Source organism: Cygnus olor, assembly GCF_009769625.2.
Source record: "Cygnus olor isolate bCygOlo1 chromosome W unlocalized genomic scaffold, bCygOlo1.pri.v2 SUPER_W3, whole genome shotgun sequence".
Taxonomy (NCBI): Eukaryota; Metazoa; Chordata; class Aves; order Anseriformes; family Anatidae; genus Cygnus; species Cygnus olor.
The window spans coordinates 473404-491837 of NW_024429074.1; the positions used below are offsets into that span (position 1 = coordinate 473404).

General features: G+C 45.1%; 1 protein-coding gene and 1 long non-coding RNA gene across 7 annotated transcripts in view; both read left to right on the forward strand.

Annotated features, from left to right (window-relative positions):
- Window positions 1-329: 329 nt before the first annotated feature.
- LOC121062930 lies at window positions 330-4607 on the forward strand. Its single transcript, XR_005815741.1, has 3 exons — window positions 330-341; window positions 3998-4004; window positions 4527-4607. It is a non-coding gene; the product is annotated as an uncharacterized LOC121062930 (long non-coding RNA).
- A 3838-nt stretch (window positions 4608-8445) lies between these two features.
- Window positions 8446-18434, forward strand: part of LOC121062932 (mothers against decapentaplegic homolog 2) — a 55966-nt gene continuing 45977 nt past the window's right edge. For 2 of the 6 annotated variants that reach the window (XM_040543231.1, XM_040543235.1), the window contains exon 1: window positions 8446-8498. The gene's annotated coding sequence lies outside the window, so the exon portion shown is untranslated. The other 4 variants (XM_040543236.1, XM_040543234.1, XM_040543232.1 and 1 more) reach the window with 4 other exon arrangements.

Below are 18434 nucleotides of genomic sequence, written 5' to 3' on the forward strand. Positions count from 1 at the left end.
ATGCCCCGCTGATTTCAGCAGTCCTGTGCATCTACGGTGGTGGTTCTGCGGAGAGCTGACAGAGGGCCTGAGACTGATTAAAGAGGCAGGATCCGTGAAGTAGTGGGGAAGGGAAGAAGGTAGGCACTCCGGGTTTAAGAACTGATCCGGTAACTCTGTGCACAGACCAAGGTAAGAAATATTAAGTATTTCCTTGGGGGTCGGGTGAGACTCTGTGTGATGTGTGACTGAGACGTGCTTTTGTATGAAGTGAGTGTGGAGTCCTGATCCCCGGTTCCCTAGCTACGTGAGGGGCACGGCCGGAGACGGACGAAGTGTGAGATAAGAGAGAGAAAGGAAGAGTCTGGGGAAATTTGGTGTACGGTAAGCCCTTGCACGGGGAAGTGCTTGGCAGTACACCAGGGAATCTGGTAAACTCATAGGTGTACAGTACCCCTTGCACGGTAAAGTGTTTGGCAGTACACCCCCATTTTCCAGAATTGGAACGTTAGTGTGTGGTACCCTGCAGGAGGTAAATTTCTGTAGCAGCACACTGACAAGGGCTAGGAGAAATGGGAAATATGAGTTCCAGAGGACAGGGAGATATCCCTGGGGAAGTGCCTACCGACAGTTCTTCCTGAAGAATTATAAGAAATTGGAAAAATAATCTCAAAATTAGAGGAGATGATAAAAGAAGAAAATGGTTAAATATTGTGTATTAGTCTGGACAAAAGAACCAATTAAGGAAATGTAGTGGGTTTACGTGGCAAGGTTTTGGTAGCAGGGGGGCATAGGGGTGGCTTCTGTGAGAAGAATCTAGAAGCTGCCCCATGTTTGGTAAGGGCTCCACTGCTGACCAGAGCCAAGCCAATAAGCGATGTTGTTTTGCGCCTCTGTGAGAGCATATTTAAGACAGGCCAAAAAAAAATGCTGTGCCACACAGCAGCTGGGAGAGTGAGAGTGAGAAACAGCCTTGCAGGCACCAAGGTCAGTGAAGAAGGAGGGGGAGAGGTGCTCCAGGTGCCGGAGCAGAAGTCCCCTGCGGCCTGTGGTGAGGACCATGGTGAAGCAGGCTGTCCCCTTGCAGCCCATGGAGTACCACAGTGGAGCAGGGTTCCACGCTGCAGCCCGTGGAGGAGACCATGGTGGAGCAGGTGGACCTGCACCGATGGAGGCTGCGGCCTGTAGAGGGCCCCTGCCGGAGCATATTCCGAGCCGGACCTGTAGCCTGTGGAGAGGAGACCACGCAGGAGCGGGTGACCTGGCAGGAGCTGCTGCCCGTGTGTGGGAATAAAAATGTTGTTTTTGCAGAGTTACGTTGTTTAAAGGTAAGGAATGGGGTATTGAGATATGCTTGCAGTGATAAGAAAACTTAGCAGGCGACCTTGTAAAATGCAGACAACCAGACTCCTTAGAACAATTAGGTGAAAATCACGGTGTTAAGTCAAGTCAGATAAGTGAAGAAACATTACCACTTCAAACAGTAAAAAAAAGTCAAAAGAAATTTGAAATTTAACAGGCCGGCAACTGAAGGCCATGCATTGTCTGTGAAGCATCAGATAGATTGTGAACCTGGATTACCCAGTCAATGGGGAAACAGGGGAGGGTCCTGTCATCAAAAAGTATATAAACTGTGTTATGGAACCAGTAGGTGCGCTCCTGCTTGTGGGACGCCTGCCATTGCAATCGCGAATAAATTACTACTTCACTGAGATCCTCGCCTGAGCCTAAGTTATTGGCTAGGGAGTGTTTCTCACAGGACATAGGTGGGAAGTGAGGATATAGCAGAAGCCAGCCTAGGGGATATAAGAGAGAGGGAACTCTGGATTTATTGCAGTGGAGAGGTGAAGGGAAAGGCTGACACAAATCTGTAGAAACACTGAGCTTAATTAACTTGCTGCTTGTACAGCAAATTCTCTCCGAACCCTCCGCAAAGCAAGTGCTGTGCTGGCTGAATAGCCTGTATCTGTTTCCAGGTATAACATGCCTGAAACACCTCCTTATCTTTCACAAACATGATGGTAATCTTTTAGCAGCATTGTCTGCACTGTATATCTGCTTTTGTGTCCCTTTCATGACTGGCTTGAATCTCCGAGTGATAGAACCAGGAAAAAAAAAGTAACTGAGTAAGCTATGTTTCTGGTTCAAGATGGGAAAAACCAAGGACAGACAAGGCAAGAGGGAGATTTCTGCAAGTCCACATCTATCATTCTGTCAGAAGGACTAAATGATAGGAGAGGTACCTCACCTGGCTGCTGAGAATACCTGTCCTGGTTTCAGTTAGGACAGAGTTAATTTTCCTCCTAGTAGCTGGTAGGGTGCTATGTTTTGGATTAGAATGAGAAGAGCGCTGATAACATGCTGATGTTTTAATTGTTGCAGAGCAGTGCTTACACCAAGCCAAGGACTTTTCAGCTTCTCGCTCTGTCCTGCTAGCGAGCAGGCTAGGGATGCAGCAGGAGCTGGGAGGGGACAGACCCAGGACAGCTGACCCAAACTGGCCAAAGGGGTATTCCATACCATCTGACGTCATGCTGAACAATATATAGGGGTGGCTAGCCGGGGTGGAGGGGGGGCCGGCTGCTCGGGGATAGGCTGGGCATCGGTCAACGGGTGGTGAGCAATTGCATTGTGCATCACTTATTTCGTACACATTATTACTATTAATACTATTATTATTATTATTGTTATTATTTTTCCTGTCTAATAAACTGTCTTTATCTCAACTCACAGGCTTCACTTTCCCGTTTCTCTCCCCCATCCCAGAGAGGGAGGGGGGAGGGTGAGCGAAGGGCTGTGTGGTGTTTAGCTGCCAGCCGGGCTAAACCACAACAATACCAAACTTGTTGAGATGGGATAAGTGCCCAAGACACTGAATCATAACACCTACGTCACTGAGTGCAGAAACTGTTTCAGTTTGGAAGAGGAGCATAGCTCTAGAAAGCAAGCTGTTATATTGGTGAGCTGGGACCTCAGGTGTAAGAGAAGTAGCCTGCGGATGTGATATATGGGGTTAAAGAAGGAAAAGTATCAAGACGTTGAAGTGAAAAAAACACACCATCTCCAACAGACTCCATCATCTACATCTCCAAGCACGAACAGGCCTTGTCATGCAAAGAAACCCCAAACAAACACATTAAGCTCCAATCTTGTGATTCGTGGAAGAACTCTATAACTCAAAGCAAATAAGTTATAAAGTAGGTATGTGGTTTATTTCGGTGCCGGGCGCATGTGGGATAGCTCCCAAAGGCATGCGCACCTTAATGCGGCAACTTGCTTTGGTTATATGCAGTAAAAAGTTACATATGCATAAAGTTTCCCAATACGCCTATACATATTCATAACCTATCCCCGCTTTGTATTAAAATTAGCTCCAAGAAGTCATTTCCATAAACTCCTCCCATCTGCACCTGCGCAGTGCCTTCTGGTGGTGGTCGTCGGGGGGGTCCTGGGGATGAAGGCCGATAACTCCTCTTCATCACCACTAGTTGACCCCCTGCCTTTGTAGACTCAGCTGCTCCTTGGCTCTTGTCCAAACCACAAGGTCGGTCTCAGCTGGTTCTTGAGACAGGTTCCCCATTTTTGTCAGGAAACATCCTCTGTGAGGGGCCCCGAGACTCCTTGTTTCGGTTAATTTGCACAGTAGTAAGCAAAGACACTCAGCAACATCTATTTTAAAGCGATTAAGCAAGCCCCCATTCTTTCATTCCTGGCTTTAATAATAACAATTGTTTTATTTAGAAATCATTAATACGATTAAGCAAGCCCCCATTCTTCTGTCCCTGGCTTCACTTGTGGTTTCCTGCTGATGCTGCAGGGAGCATGTTGGACATTGCTACAGAGTGGACAAAGCAGTGATGGGTTTTGCATGACAGCGTGTTCCCTACCATGCAGATTCTGGAAGCAGGCTCTCATTTATTTGTGGCGACTCTGACACAAGAATTCGGTTACATTACATTATTACCATACCACAGCTGGTTAAAGCTGCAGAGTCTAGTGAAAAAAAGATACACAGAAGCAGCAAGGTTTTTTGTGGAGGGGAGAGAACCGCTCTTTGGGGAGGCTTTGGGGAGGTTGAAGCCAGCGGGGGCAGCCCCCAAGCCCTGCAGATGGAAGGAGGCACTGCTGCTGCCATATTTTGGCCTCACACCTTGGGGACTGCTGAGACCAAGTTGCCTGCAGCTTTACGCCATAACAGCAGACGAAGTGGTGTTATGGTTTATGGGTTTTATGGGTGGTTTAATGGGTTTTACATGTGGTTTATGTTATAAATGACTGAGTCCCAAATAGGACGGCAATCAAAGTTTACAATTTATTAAACGAATAGAGGCAAGCAAACAGCGCTGGGTGCGCCGGGAGTCTGCTCCACCAGGACGCACACCCGTTACGTAAGATAGCTGATTTTTATGCTCCTAGGCTAATACATATTCATTACTACTTCTAGAAGAGGCAGGGTTATTATAATTGGTTTCCCGAATCCGAAGTCCTCCCAGGGGTGCCTGCTTATCAGTCTCTGGTAGTCTCTCGGGGGCCGCTCGGATGGGGAGGCTCATATTCTTCCTCCTTATCTGGTGGTCTCTTGGCCGGGTGGCAGAAGTTACTGCACGTCCGTGCAGAGTCAGCAGTTTTTCTCTAAGGAAATCCCTTTGTTCTCTTATCACCTAAACCCAGGCCTCAATGTTAACCCTTCAAATCCCTTAGTGGCACCAATTGCTGGACCATTCCTTACAATTCCTCCCCTTCTTTTTAATATCATCAATTTGTGTCTCTTCTTCAACCTTTGTTAGTAACAATTGGATTTCATCAGTCAGTTCTCGGGGTGTCCATTTCTTAAGCATCGTTATCGACACATCACCTTTTTTCTCTACCGAAGTCATCACAAATTGGGTGCTATTTATTATTCGCCGTACCAACAACGTAAAGCAAGGTATCATACAAGGTATAAACAATACTGTCATTACACCACATAAAAATAAAAATAGCATCCTTTTAACCCATGGTCCACCGGGCAACCACGAAAAGAAATCCCAATCCATACCCTTCCAAGTTTGTACTGGGACGTGGGCTAACTTCCTAATTTCCTTTGTTATCTGTTTAACCACTTTTCCATTATCATCAATTTCTAAACAACAATTAGAATCGTTCAGTTTTCCACACACTCCCCCTTCTTCTGCTAGTAAATAGTCTAAGACCATTCTATGTTGAAAGATAGCATTCCTCATCTGAGTGGATTGATCAGCCAGAAGATCCAAGGCCGTCGCTGTTTGATTGGTTACAACTTCGAGGATAGCTTGCAACCTAATTATTCGGTTCAAATTATAAATAGGTTCTCGGGCTCCTGATACCAACTCATTCGGGTTCCAGGTAGCTGGCCCATAATGCTGTATGATTCTTTCAGGAGGCCATTCATCCTTTCCCCTCTTTTGGGCACTACCCCCGGCTAAGGAAGTATCAATAGATCGTTTCATTCTGTTCAGGTCATCATATAATCTTATTCCTAAATGATTTCCTTGTGTTTGTGACAATAAAAAGAACAAGGGTCTTATGTACCCCACATAGCATATTCCCGACCAGTTTCCGGGTAGCTTCTTGTAAGCATGTTTGCCACACACCCAATAATGTCCCTTTAGGGCCCACATCCCTTTTGGAAAAGGACCATCCCATCCCTTTTATTTATTTATATTAGTTACTGTCCCTTGTTTCAATTTCCACGCAAACCTTTTTATTGCAGGTTTTTACTATCTTTCCCTAATCTTCTTCCCAAATGTCCCAATTCTCTGGGATTAAACTCTTCTTTCCACATACAAACTTCACTATTTCAGATTATTAATGAGCCCCGTTCCAATCATAAATCCACAGGACTTCGGAAAAACACCTGAAGCACTCAGCCTTCAGTCTTTTAGACAAACAATACCAACTTTTTCACAAAATTTACATTTCAACAAGACCGAATTTCAAGCCGAATGCTAATTTTTCTCATGCACTTTGTTAGTAAGCCTACACAAAACAAGGAATCACTCCTGTGTATCCATCAAGATGGGGGTTTAAAAAGGTATTGAGGCCTAAATAAATTCGCTCTCCCCTTTCTTACCAAATTCCCAGGGCTCAGGCCCGAACCACCAAAGAAGTGACTCTCCGTTCTACCACTTTGATAATCAGTCAGCCCCCCTCCCCCGATACTTGGGAAACTGACCAAACACCACCTCAAATATACCGAAACTTCTTAACTGTTACTTAGATAATGCTCCCACCTTCCTCCTTGACACACTCAAAACATTTAAGAACAAAATAGGATTACAAGATGCACCACCGGGGGTGGATTGTTAGGATATAGAGGTGGTAGGTTATCCAATGACTCCCATTCATCATCTTTTTCTTTTTCCTTTTTTTTCTTTTTTTTTTCTTCTTCTTCTTCAAACTTCTCGTCTGCTTTTAGTGTAAATATTGAGGCTGGAAAAGGACGTGAAGTCCTGATCCATAATCCTGCATAATCACTTTCCTCCTGGCTAAAAAGGTTCCTTTGAATTAACATGTATATTTAAGGCCTGGCAAACCCAGTCTTCAAAGGATCCGAAAACGGGCCGAAAGACATGTGGTCTTAAAGGCTCCTTCGGCCATTCTATCAAACAATACTGGACCATTTTTAATTTACTTTTTTCCTTTTCTGGGGCCCCTATCGTTCCAATTTCTAATCATTATCCCTAACGGATTTTCTGGTGGTATGTCTGGTAATTTGCTCCCTTTTCTCTGGTCCCGGGTCTTCGATTTTGTCTGACCCATCTAGGAATTTTACTGTGGCAATTCCTACAGCCCTTGGTTGCCTTAGTGAGAGTGTCTTGCAGGGGGCTTAGGACCTATCACCCACCCACGAATCCTATAGGAATCGCTTCGGTCCTTCACCGGCCAAGTCCCTCGCGGGAGATTGGAACCGCGGTTAGAAGACCTCCACAATCGCTTCGGAACTACGTTCCGTCTCAGTCACACTCTCACACACACACAGGCAACCGAATCCCACCCAACCGAACGGTATACGCCTTAAATACTTATGACTCCGTCGTCTTCGTTCGGATCTTCGCGCGCAGAATTACGGGCAAAATATAGTGCTGCAGCCGGCAAAGGGAGCTCATAAAAAATCTAAATCTTTGCTTGCCCTTATTCAGGTTTAAGATGGCGTTAGTCCCGACCCGACTCGAAGAGGAGCCACCAAATGGTGGGGGCGCCCCTCCTAGATCAAGTCAGAATTCAGGAACCAAGACCATCCCGGACGAGCCCCCAATTGTTATAAATGACTGAGTCCCAAATAGGACTGCAATCAAAGTTTACAATTTATTAAACGAATAGAGGCAAGCAAACAGCGCTGGGTGCGCCGGGAGTCTCTGCTCTACCAGGACGCACACCCGTTACGTAAGACGGCTGATTTTTATGCTCCTAGGCTAATACATATTCATTACTACTTCTAGAAGAGGCAGGGTTATTATAATTGGTTTCCCGAATCCGAAGTCCTCCCAGGGGCGCCTGCTTATCAGTCTCTGGTAGTCTCTCGGGGGCCGCTCGGATGGGGAGGCTCATATTCTTCCTCCTTATCTGGTGGTCTCTTGGCCGGGTGGCAGAAGTTACTGCACGTCTGTGCAGAGTCAGCAGTTTTTCTCTGAAGAAATCCCTTTGTTCTCTTATCACCTAAACCCAGGCCTCAATGTTAACCCTTCAAATCCCTTAGTGGCACGAATTGCTGGACCATTCCTTACAGTTTACATCCATTTGAGGACGAAGCGGGTGCAAGGGGTGCAGGGTTGCATCCCCCTTCTGCCTCAGCCTACTGAGGGGCCGCCATGGCGCCTGCTCTGCTCCCGTCCTCCAAAGGATGGTGTTTCACCCTCCCTCCCTCGAGGAGCTTTTAAACGTCGATTTGGCTCCACCACTCGAGGGCAGGTGGCCAGAGACTGCCCTGTGCTGGGCCAGTCTCGGGCCCTGAGGTAATTTCTGTCGGGAAGGAGGGTACTACTTTTTCTCAGATCCCACCCACGCCCAAGCGCGGAAGGTTACAGACGCGAGCGGACTTACTAACAGGCTCACACCTCCAGTGCGCCTGCGCGCCTGCAGGTCACGCAAACGCTGTTGCACCGTTCCGTTCAACCTCTCCTAGCGGGCGCGTCGAGTGAAAAGTGACAATCAACGGAGCCAATGAGCGGCGCCACACCGCCGGAGGGGCCGAGCCTTGCGCCCTCCCACCCCTCCCCATCTCCCGTCCTCTCCCTGCTTTTGCCCCCCCCCCCTTTGATTCGCTTTCGCGATTTCGCTTTCGCTTCCCGCCAATCGCCTGCGGGAAGGGGGTAGGGGGCGGGGTCTCTCCACCGCCCCCCAATCTCCTCTCCCTTTTCCCTTGAGCGACGCGTTTGCGGGCCATCGCGCCGCCTCTTTTCCCAGCCGCGGGACTGGGTGGGCAGACGCGGCGACCAATGGGAGCAGGTGGGCGGTGCTGAGGGAAGAGGGTGGCCGCGCAGCCAGCTAGGGAGTAGGAGGTCGGGCTCGGGACGGCTGTGGGGGGCCTGAGGGTTTGGGGTTTCCGTTTTGTTGCGGTGTGAGGGAATCGGGCAGGGCCTTGTGCCCCGGCCTGGGGTTTTCCTGTCCCCGGCGCTGAGCTGGGCCCGCGGGGAGCCCCTACAGCAGGGCCGTGGCGTGCCGCTGTGGGGGTGGAGCGGGGGGAGGAGCCCGGTGCTGTACTGTGGGCTCCGGGTGGTAAAAGGGGAAAAAATGGTGTGAGGAGCTCTTGCCAGCTGGGGGCCCGGCTTGTGGCTGGTCTGAGGCTTCTCGGCCGCCCGTCGCAATGTTTGATTGCCAAAAGCCCTATGCGCTTTGCTCACCTTAACGCACCAGCGGGTGGGCTGGAGGAGAAGTTCTCGTTGGGTTTTCCAAACGGGGGTCTGTGGAAGTGCTGCAGCCTGTTGGTGTTGAACGTCGGATTCCTGTTATCGTGGTCAGAGACGCGTGAGCTTCTATCGATAGCAAGGAGGTGGTAATGACAGCTTATTAGAAAGGAGGCTATGCATAACTGCAGGTTTGGTTGTTCCCAGGTGTGATATTTTTTGCCCGGGGAGCTATGCTTTCAAACTGCTTCGTGGTGTAATATCTATGGGGCTGGCCTCTGTAGTGAGAGGCTGGTTAGGCTTTGCTCTGTTCTCCAGACTGGGGAAAAAAACCTCCTGTTGTTAAGGCTTTTCCTTTTTTTTTTTTTTTTTAACAGAACAAGGTTGCTGTTCAGACTTTCTTGTGCTTTATCACAGTGTTGGAGATTGAGTTGCGTGGTATATGAGTACATCTTTTGCGATGTTTATTCAAAGGGATAGCTTTAAAACTTAAGGGTTTGCAAACTCTTGTGACTTAGAGGGGAATGAGAATGTAACTAAAGGGGGGTGGTTGAAGTTGCCAGACTCTCCTCCCCACCCTGCTTCATTTGCTTAACACTGTTATGATAAAAGATAGTATTAACTGTAAATCCCCTTGAAAAAGGGGAAGGGGGAGGCTCTCAGTTGAGGTGGCTTAAATTTCACTTAAGTGTGTTCTTTGGGTTATCTTTGTTGGGATGTTTAATAGGATAACTTGGTAGTTGTGTGGTTCAGACTTGGACTACACCAACAGTCATTAAAATGAGCAAGAGGGAGGATTCAGTCCTCTTTACGGAGGAATCTGGTCATGTGTAGTATAATCTTGGAGAAGAGTTTGTCAGCTTTCCTGAGATCCTCTTTGACCATAATAATAAAAAAACCCACAATTGAAAAAACAAGGTTAAAAAAAACACATTGGTCTCTTAGCTGATCTTTTTTTTTCCCTCCACCTAGAAGCTAGGTTTGTGAGCAAAATGAAATGAGCTTGGATTGCACAGGGAATCTCCAAATGAAAGGCCCTCCTAGGTGTTCTTACATCTTCCTGTTCTACTTGATCTTTCAGAAGTATCGAACACTAGTTGATATAACTGAGTTCATTGGAGCTTAAAAGTCTGTGCTAGTGAGTGCAAATTTAAAAAACAAAACTTGTTTCCATCTCTGTTCCCTTTCCCACAAAAGTACTGGGAGAACAGACTTTGTAGTAGGTTCTGGATAGCAATGAATCCGAGCTCTGTTTGAGACTGAAGAAAATTCCTAGGTTTTGATTATATAAAGAACAGTGTGCAGAATTTTAATTATTATTAAAGATATTCTGGAGTTTTCACATGTATTCAGCACTGCCTTAATGACTGCATGTAAATGCTCTGTAATTGAAAGCATCCATTTATGGGCCGGCCTTGTTAAGTGAGCTGTAAATTCTGCTTTTCAGATTGTGGCTTTATGATAAAAGTCATTAAATCCAAACTGGTTGTGAACTGTATGGAGAGGCAAACAATACCAAAGCTTACTTTGCCAAAGTATTTGTAATTGTTGATTTGTTAAACAGAATTGCTGCAGGTCATGCAATGGGATTAGTTTTTTGTAACCGAATGGAGAGCACAGGCAGCCCTGTGCTCAATACTCTGGGCTGGAAGAAATTGGCCACTGCAAAAATTCCTTCTAAACCGTGCTATCAACTTCCAGTAGAGTAACTGTCTTACAAAGAGAAAAGTATCGTTCCAGATGACTTTTTATTGTGATTGTGTTTGACAGCCATAGTATGAAGTAAGACCAAGAAAGAGACTGCGAGAGTAGCTCCTGGGTCTCCTATCAGCGTAGTCTGGGGCTTGAGCTTGATTTAATTAAGCTGGAGTGAGATGAGCATAATGTAAGACTCTTCCGTGTGCAGTGAACATGGAGGGGAGCCTGGCCTGTTGGAGGAACACTTGTTGATGTTAGGCTGGTTTGGAAAGTCAGCTTGCATTAATTAATTGCTAAATGTGCTCATGTATTGTTTAATGGAGGGGGGAACCTGCTAAGTTATATAGCTAGAAGCTGAACCAGGTACCTGCTATTTGGTTCCAGGACTACCTGTCAGCTTTACCCCAGGAGTATTTACTTTCCAAAATAATGAAACTGACCTTTGTCTGTTGCACCTCGGCAATTTTAATCAAAGCAAATTAGGTGAGAAGAGCTTAAACTGTTGTGGTTTGGAATGCTCCTTTGGTGCTTTTGTGGCACTACCGAGGTCTTGTAGTTTTAAGGAGCAATGCTGTGAGTTCATAAATAGGAAGGATGTGGAAAACATTTGCTGCTTTGCAGGGACAAGTGAATTGGCTGACTGTAGTTGTGGTAATATTCCTCTCTGGTAATTCTAGGAGAGTTGCTAAAAATGTCAGTCCTATTAGTTTAATCCAAAGTCAGTGAAGTTAGCATCTCAGCTAGTTGCATGCAGTTTTAGTGTGCTATGTGAATGCATGTGTTGCTTCCAATGTGCTAATTTTCTAATAGCAATAAAGCTTTTTGTTATTTTATTTGGCTGTAGCTTGCAGTAGTCCTTAGTAATTGAAGAAAAATTTAGCTCCTGAAACTTTTCTATCATGTTGGTGCTTGCTGTGGTTTAACCCGGCTGGCAGCTAAGCTCCACACAGCTGTTCAATCACCTTCCCCCCTCCCTCTCTGGGATGGGGGAGAGAATCAGGAAAGTGAAGCCTGTGAGTTGAGATAGACACAGTTTATTAGGACAGGAATATAATAATGATAATAGTACTCCTACTAATAATGTGTACGAAACAAGTAATGCACAATGCAATTGCTCACCACCTGCTGACTGATGCCCAGCCTATCCCTGAGCAGCTGGCTGGCCAGTGCCGCCCCCCCCCCCATATTAATTGTTTAGCATGATGTCAGATGGTATGGAATACCCCTTTGGCCAGTTTGGGTCAGCTGTCCTGGGTCTGTCCCCTCCCAGCTCCTGCTGCATCCCTAGCCTGCTCGCTAGCAGGACAGAGCGAGAAGCTGAAAAGTCCTTGGCTTGGTGTAAGCACTGCTCTACAACAATTAAAACATCAGCATGTTATCAGCGCTCTTCTCATCCTAATCCAAAACATAACTTTCCTCCTAGTAGCTGGTAGGGTGCTAACTCTGTCCTAGCTGAAACCAGGACAGTGCTTATTTTGTTTCTGCATATGAGAAACAAGAATTTTCTTGTTTGATTCATAATCAAGCTTTATGAAATGAGTAAGAGGAAAAACCCACCTACTTTGAAAGTAGACTAATTCTCTCCTCAATGAGTTACATAAAGACAAAAGTTCTAGAGTTTCAAGATGCACTGCAATACTAGACCGTAAGAAACTTAACAATTAATGTGCAAATTGAGGCTGTAGATTGGCACATTGCAAAATCCTCATTCTGAAGCTGTCCTGAAGGGAGAATTTCCTTTGCTGCTGCCTCAAACAGCCTGCCTTGAACTTCAACTCTTGTCAAAGCTGAACCTGGACCTTGGCTTTGCTTCTGGGAGCCTGGGCCAGCTGGAGCCCCTCGGGAGGGAGTGCTCTGGAGCCACTCTCCCCTGCTGGCCTAATTGGCTGGGAAGCTCGGCTGGGGGGTGGATCTGGGGGGCATTGCTCAGCAGGGCTGCATTCCCCTTCCCCCAGCTCTCTGCCTGCACCGAGGCAAAAAACCTGAACACCCAACAGCCAAGAAGGAAGTACTTGAAGCTGTCCTGCTCTGGCCTGAATACAGGGAGAGAAGCTTGTGTGTTGTCTAACTTCCACGTGTGGTTGTTCTTCAGAAATGTATGTATGCACAGCAGGCTCGAGCCTCTCCAGTATGATGAAACCAGGTGTCTTTAATACATATTTGAGGGAGAAGAAGGCATGAGCCCCTCGGAGTCTCAAAAGGCAGGTTTTGGAGGGGTTGTGGGTGTAGTGGCAGCAGTGAAATGTCTTCTGTCTGTTTTGCCAAGTTCTTTAACTAGAATGCATTCTGTCTCAATGGGAAAAAGCGATGTTGATTTTTAGTTTGAACACTGTACAGAATTCAGGTTTCCTGCAAATTGACATCATTAGCATTGAGGAAAATTTTCTTAGGTTCTGCTGAGAATAAGCTGCCTCGTTGTTTGGAATAACACTGCTTCAAGAATCCAGAAGCAGATCATAAATTAATTTTGTTTTGCTTCTGTTCATTGCGAGATGAAATAATTGCTTTATTGTTTCTCAAAGTTTTTCACTGTTGATGACCTTGCATTAATACGGGTGATATACAGTACTGCCTAACCTATGCACTTTAAAGCTTCACATCTCAGTACTGGTTAGCCTAACATAGGGTGTTGATGCTGCTTTAAATAGACTGCCTCAATTAATGTGATTATTCTGAAAGAACTAATGCCATAGGGAGACATGTGAAGGAAAAAGGTGGATATTCCCTCCTCTGAAATATGTGAGTCATTGTACACTTGGTGAAATTGGTATAGAATTTCCTCCAAATTCCAGGTTTAATGGAAAAAAAATTCTCTCAAAAATATCCCAAAAAATGGGACTAAAACTGGGAGGAAATTAACTTGTAGACTCTTTTTCAAATGCTACAAAGGATTTTCATCGATCTTCTTTCCTCAGGAGCTTAACTTCTGTCCTCTTTATTCCAGAAGAGCACTTGAAAATGATATTATTCTAAGCCAGAATACTTCTAGTAAAACCAGGAGAGATCCCATTTCTTTATTTCAAGTTTAAGCAGATTGATATGAAATATGTTGCATAAGGCTTTAGAATAAATTAGCCAGAAATCACTTGATATTTTTGGTAGCACCAGTGTGTTTATAATAAGTTCCAAACACTCAGGAAAGGAAAATTTCCCTTGAAGGTTTTAGTCTGCAAGTGTACTGCCCTTAAGGTTTTCTTCCTCTTTTATGTTTAGTTATTTCTGGGATCGTGGGCTTAATATTTAATCCTTGTTCCAGAGAACCACAGTAGAATGGAATAATAACAGACATGACTCAAACTGTGACTTTACAAGTTGCCAACTGTTGTGCTGACCTGCTATAGAAATGTGTGTGAGAGGAAGCAGAATATACTATGGGGGCAGAGATGAAACATACCACGGAAGTTAGGTAATCTGTATGTTTTCCAGTTTTAATCTGTTGGGTATAACAGCGTGTGCTCCTTGTGTGCCAGCAGTCTGACACTTGTACCTCTCTTTTAAGCTCCTTGAGTACTCAAAGCTGTGGTTTTAAGGCACAATCCAGGGAATGTGGAAAGGGATGAAATAGCGATAGCTTTCTGCTGTGTCACGCTTCTGCCATCATTACTGATAGCTCAACTACAATTGAACTCGGAAAGGGGTCTTGGAAATCTCCCTGTAATTACTTAGAGTCCCACTACATTGATATGTTGTAGTGGAAATAGTACATGGGCAGGTAAAATATAAGATTTGGGGTATGGTGTTGGGCATCAGTGGAACAAAATGAGCAGTGGAGAGGCAGCACAAAGAATGAGTGGTGGGAAGCATGTGTAAGGTCCTTAAAAAAGCAGAGGCCCTAAATAGGTTCTGTGTTTGGAGGTGGTTGCCTGTGGACTACAAGGAAATGATAAGGAAAAAGGGTTGTTATGCATTTAGCCCATATTTAATCTGCAGCTGTTTTAGCAACGTGGGAATATTGCTTGTGGTGTTGGCAAATGTTTTCTGGGTCCATTTGGAGAAAACATTTTTTTGTGGATGAAGGAAGCATATGAGGAAAAAGACTATGGGAGGGTTTTTTACCAAGAGGCTGGTGTCAGCAGTGACAGTGTGTGAGTGATGTTTTTGGAACAAAGATCAAAACTCCTTATATTCCTAGGTCAGTTTGAAAGCAGAAGTTACAGGTGGTGAATCAAAATGGGGTTTGTTGGTCAAAAAAGAGCTGTAGCAGTGACTGCTGAGCCCGTTGGTACAAGTCTGATGTCTGGGTCTGCCTCGGTGGACAGAGAGAGAACCCAGTGCAGACGTAGGGCTGCAGAGCAGCCCAGAGGCAATGGAAGGGGCAGATTTTTGAGCTGCTGCCAGATGTTCAGCAGCACATGTGCTGTCTGTCTTCTGTCTGCAAATTACTCAAGGTATAAATCTTTGTGCTTTTTCTTGTAATGCTGATGTGGAGAGCTTTAGTGTACTGTGACTGAAAAGATGTTAGCTGTAGTCTCGTAACTTTTCTGTGGTCTTTAGATCACTCCCTCTGCCATGCCTTCAAGTCCTTGTAACTTAATTGGAAAAGGAAAACTTCAGGCTTGGCATCTGTTCAGGGGAGCTTCCCAAACTATGCGAGCAGTGTTCAGGTGCTTTGTTTGCCACAAAAGGCTGACAGCCTTCTGTTTGTGGGAGGGACGTGATTCAAATGTACAGAATCACGAAGCTTGTGGACAAGATGAATACAAACAGTTCTTCAGCAAAGCTTGCACAAGAACAAGGGGCACAGTCTGAAACTTGGAAGAGATCAAATTAAAACATCCCAAAATACTTCTTTAAAAACTGGATGTTAAATTCTGGTGCTGTCTGCCACAAGGGGTTGTAGAGGCAGGTTCAGGAAGTGGTTAGATGAATTCATGGACAAAAGGTCCATAAATGGCTGCTAAAGGGAGCAAGTGGGAAGGTAGCATTTAATATTCCTGCTACAGCAATTTTAGATGCTGAAGCGTTATGGAGGGAACAGACTATGTAAACCAGCAAGGCTCATGTGCTTGCCTTGGATAGTATATCCTTTTGCCACTGCTGGAGATGAGGCATTAGGCGAGGTGCACCACTCTTTGGACCCAGTAGGGTATTTAACTGCTTTATTGTTGCTTTTTCCTTGCATAATTTAGATTCATCTGACCTTCAACCTAATTGTGCAGTGTGCTTCCTAGTGCCTTCTCTAGGCATGGAGAAGGGTGCAACTTTTTGCATAAATTAAACTGGTTGAAATAGTCTCCTATGAGTATTCTTCACAGTTGGCTGAAGTATTGAGGTGAATCAAGTCCTGCCCTACTTGGGTCACATTCTCTCTGCTTGGCCTTTGAAAGATAACAGGGCTATAACTGGAATAACTTGCTGAAATTCTTACTGATGCTCCTGGCAAATTCTTGATGTGGTGTAGCCATAGTTAGAAGACAGAAGTTAAAGCCTACCAGAATCTTAGTCTGCAGCTGTGGTGTATGTTTTTTTTTAAATCAGCTGGTAAGGTGTGAGAATCAGTGTAATGAAGGACTTGGTGTGGATATCCCATTATCAAACAAAACAAAAATAAACAACAAAAAAACTTTCATGTAAAAACAGCCATGGGGTAGCAGGTAAACCTGCGCTTTGTGGAAACATCTACAGAAACCAGTAAACGTCTATGTGAGGGAGCTGGTTAAAACTAAGTAAAATATCTGGAAAGTTCTGATCAGTTAGGTCTGAACTGACAGACTTTTGAAAATGGATAAAGGGAGATTTTTGCCTCAGAGCACAGCAGAAAAATGTGAGTTGAAACGTAAAGACAATCTGAAACGTATAGGCTTTCTAAACTTTTCCTGCTGCAAGACTTAAAATCAGTTAATGCACACTTAAGCAGGAATGCAAGTTGTAGTCTTTGCTTTAAGAAAGTGAATACAGGAAATTATATATAGATCAGTGATATGTTTTAAGGGAAAGAATACTGCAAGACTGGATACCTCACATCAAGGGGTGTTGTAAAGCTGAAAATCAGATAAAAACATTGAGAATGCCTCAAGGGCCTGGAAGAATAGGCAACTTACTGTGGTGGTAAGTGTGACCCTTCTGAAGTGTGTGCTTCATGAGGCTGACAATCAAGGGAGTATTCTGGGACACTGAAAGGTCAAATTTGAAGCAAAAGAATAGGAAATGCCTATCTTGTGCGTAAGTGAGCTCCGTAAACTTGAGAAGAATTGGCATGTGGATAAGCAATGATATTAGTACTCTGTTGCCTGCATCTGTCAGCACTGAATGTAGCATTCAGATATTAAACCATCAACTGCCAGCGTTTTAAAGTGTGGGCTTTGCAGCAAAATAGGCTATCATCCTTTGGTTTGCTCCCTTTGAATTTCTTGCCTCTGAAGCATCCAGTGTTGGCCCTGCTCGGAAGCTGAACTTCATCACCGAGACTTCAGAGTAACTGCTGTCCCAGGTCATGCCTTGTGCAGCTGGTCCCCTTTCCTCTTTTGAAAACCACGTGCAAGCATTTCTTACAGCAGCAGAGGCTGTGTGAGCCTCCCACTTCACCTCTGGAGCCACTCAGGGTACTGGATTAGGGCTCTAAGGGGTTTACTCCTGGCCCTGTGAACAGTTCAGAACATGTGGAAAGGGGAGCAAGACTGCTTAATGTGGCTGTGCCACCAGAACAAATTGTCATTACAGTACATGTCTGGGTTGCATTTCAAGAGCTAGAGGGGATGCTAATGCCAGCGTTGAAGGCTGGGGCTGGAGGAGAGTCTCCATCTACGCTCTGTATCTCACCCAACATCAGTGTGGGTCTTTATAGTACTGGGTATGAGCTGGTGCAACTTGGTAATGGGGAAGGATGTTAACTCGGGAAGAAAATATGATAGTTTTTGTTCAGCTACCCGAGTCTTTGGGGAGAGGTATTGCTGTTAGTGCATAGGTGGGACCACGGAGAAGAAAGGAAGGAGACCTGGGCTGCTTGTGGCTGGAGACTCTTTGGGAAACTGTAGCCTGAGTGTCCTATTCAGTGTTTAATCTGAAAATGTTGGATATTGGGTTTACTAGTCTTGTTTTCTGTAGTCAGGGCTACAATGTAATGCTTTTGCAGTCTGATGTATTGGCCACAATTCCCTAATAATTTAATGTTTTTGAAAGAATGAAAGCTCTTTTGATGTTATAGTCTTGTATGAAAACGAATGCCTTGATTTAGGATAGGTTATTTGAATCACTTCCATAAAGTGGCTGTTGTTAATCTCAAGTCCCTGTTAATCAGAACCTTAGTCTCCGTGAGCCTGAACCATTACAGTCCTTGCTTCGGTCATATTTTCAGGTGATCTCAAAAGCTGCTTCACTGAGGTGTAATTTAGTTGAAACTGTAATGTCCTTCCTACTGAATGTTCTGTTCCATGGAAGTCAATAAGTTAAGATTTAAAGCTACCTGTGGAATATAACTTAGCTTTTGGTGGCTTGTTGGTTTTTGCTGAAACTGTGAAGACGTGATAAAGCATGAATTACCCAGAAATAATGTAGCCTGAAGTATCCCAAATGAACCACGCTGTTTTGCAGATAGGAAACATCAGTTAGGTGAGGCTGTATGTTTTGGATAGAAGTGAGGAGCGTGCCTGCTCAGGATGGGGATGCACATGAGCTGCCTTGAAAGCTCCAATCAAGTAGCCTGAAGGTAGCCTTAGTGCTTAGCTAGAGCAAGGTATTTTCAGCTGACTAAACTAACTCATGTAGCTAAGTGTGCTGAGGTTTTGAAGTAAGGTAACTTTCTGGAATTTGCATACCTGGAACAGGGGAATAAGCTCATCACCGGACTTAAGAGTGAATTTCAAATCCATGTCCCCAGTGGCACAAAAAGTGGTAGTTATTTAAATCATAACAAGATGAAAAAAGGCTTGCCAAATGGTTGGCTGCTGAAAGACT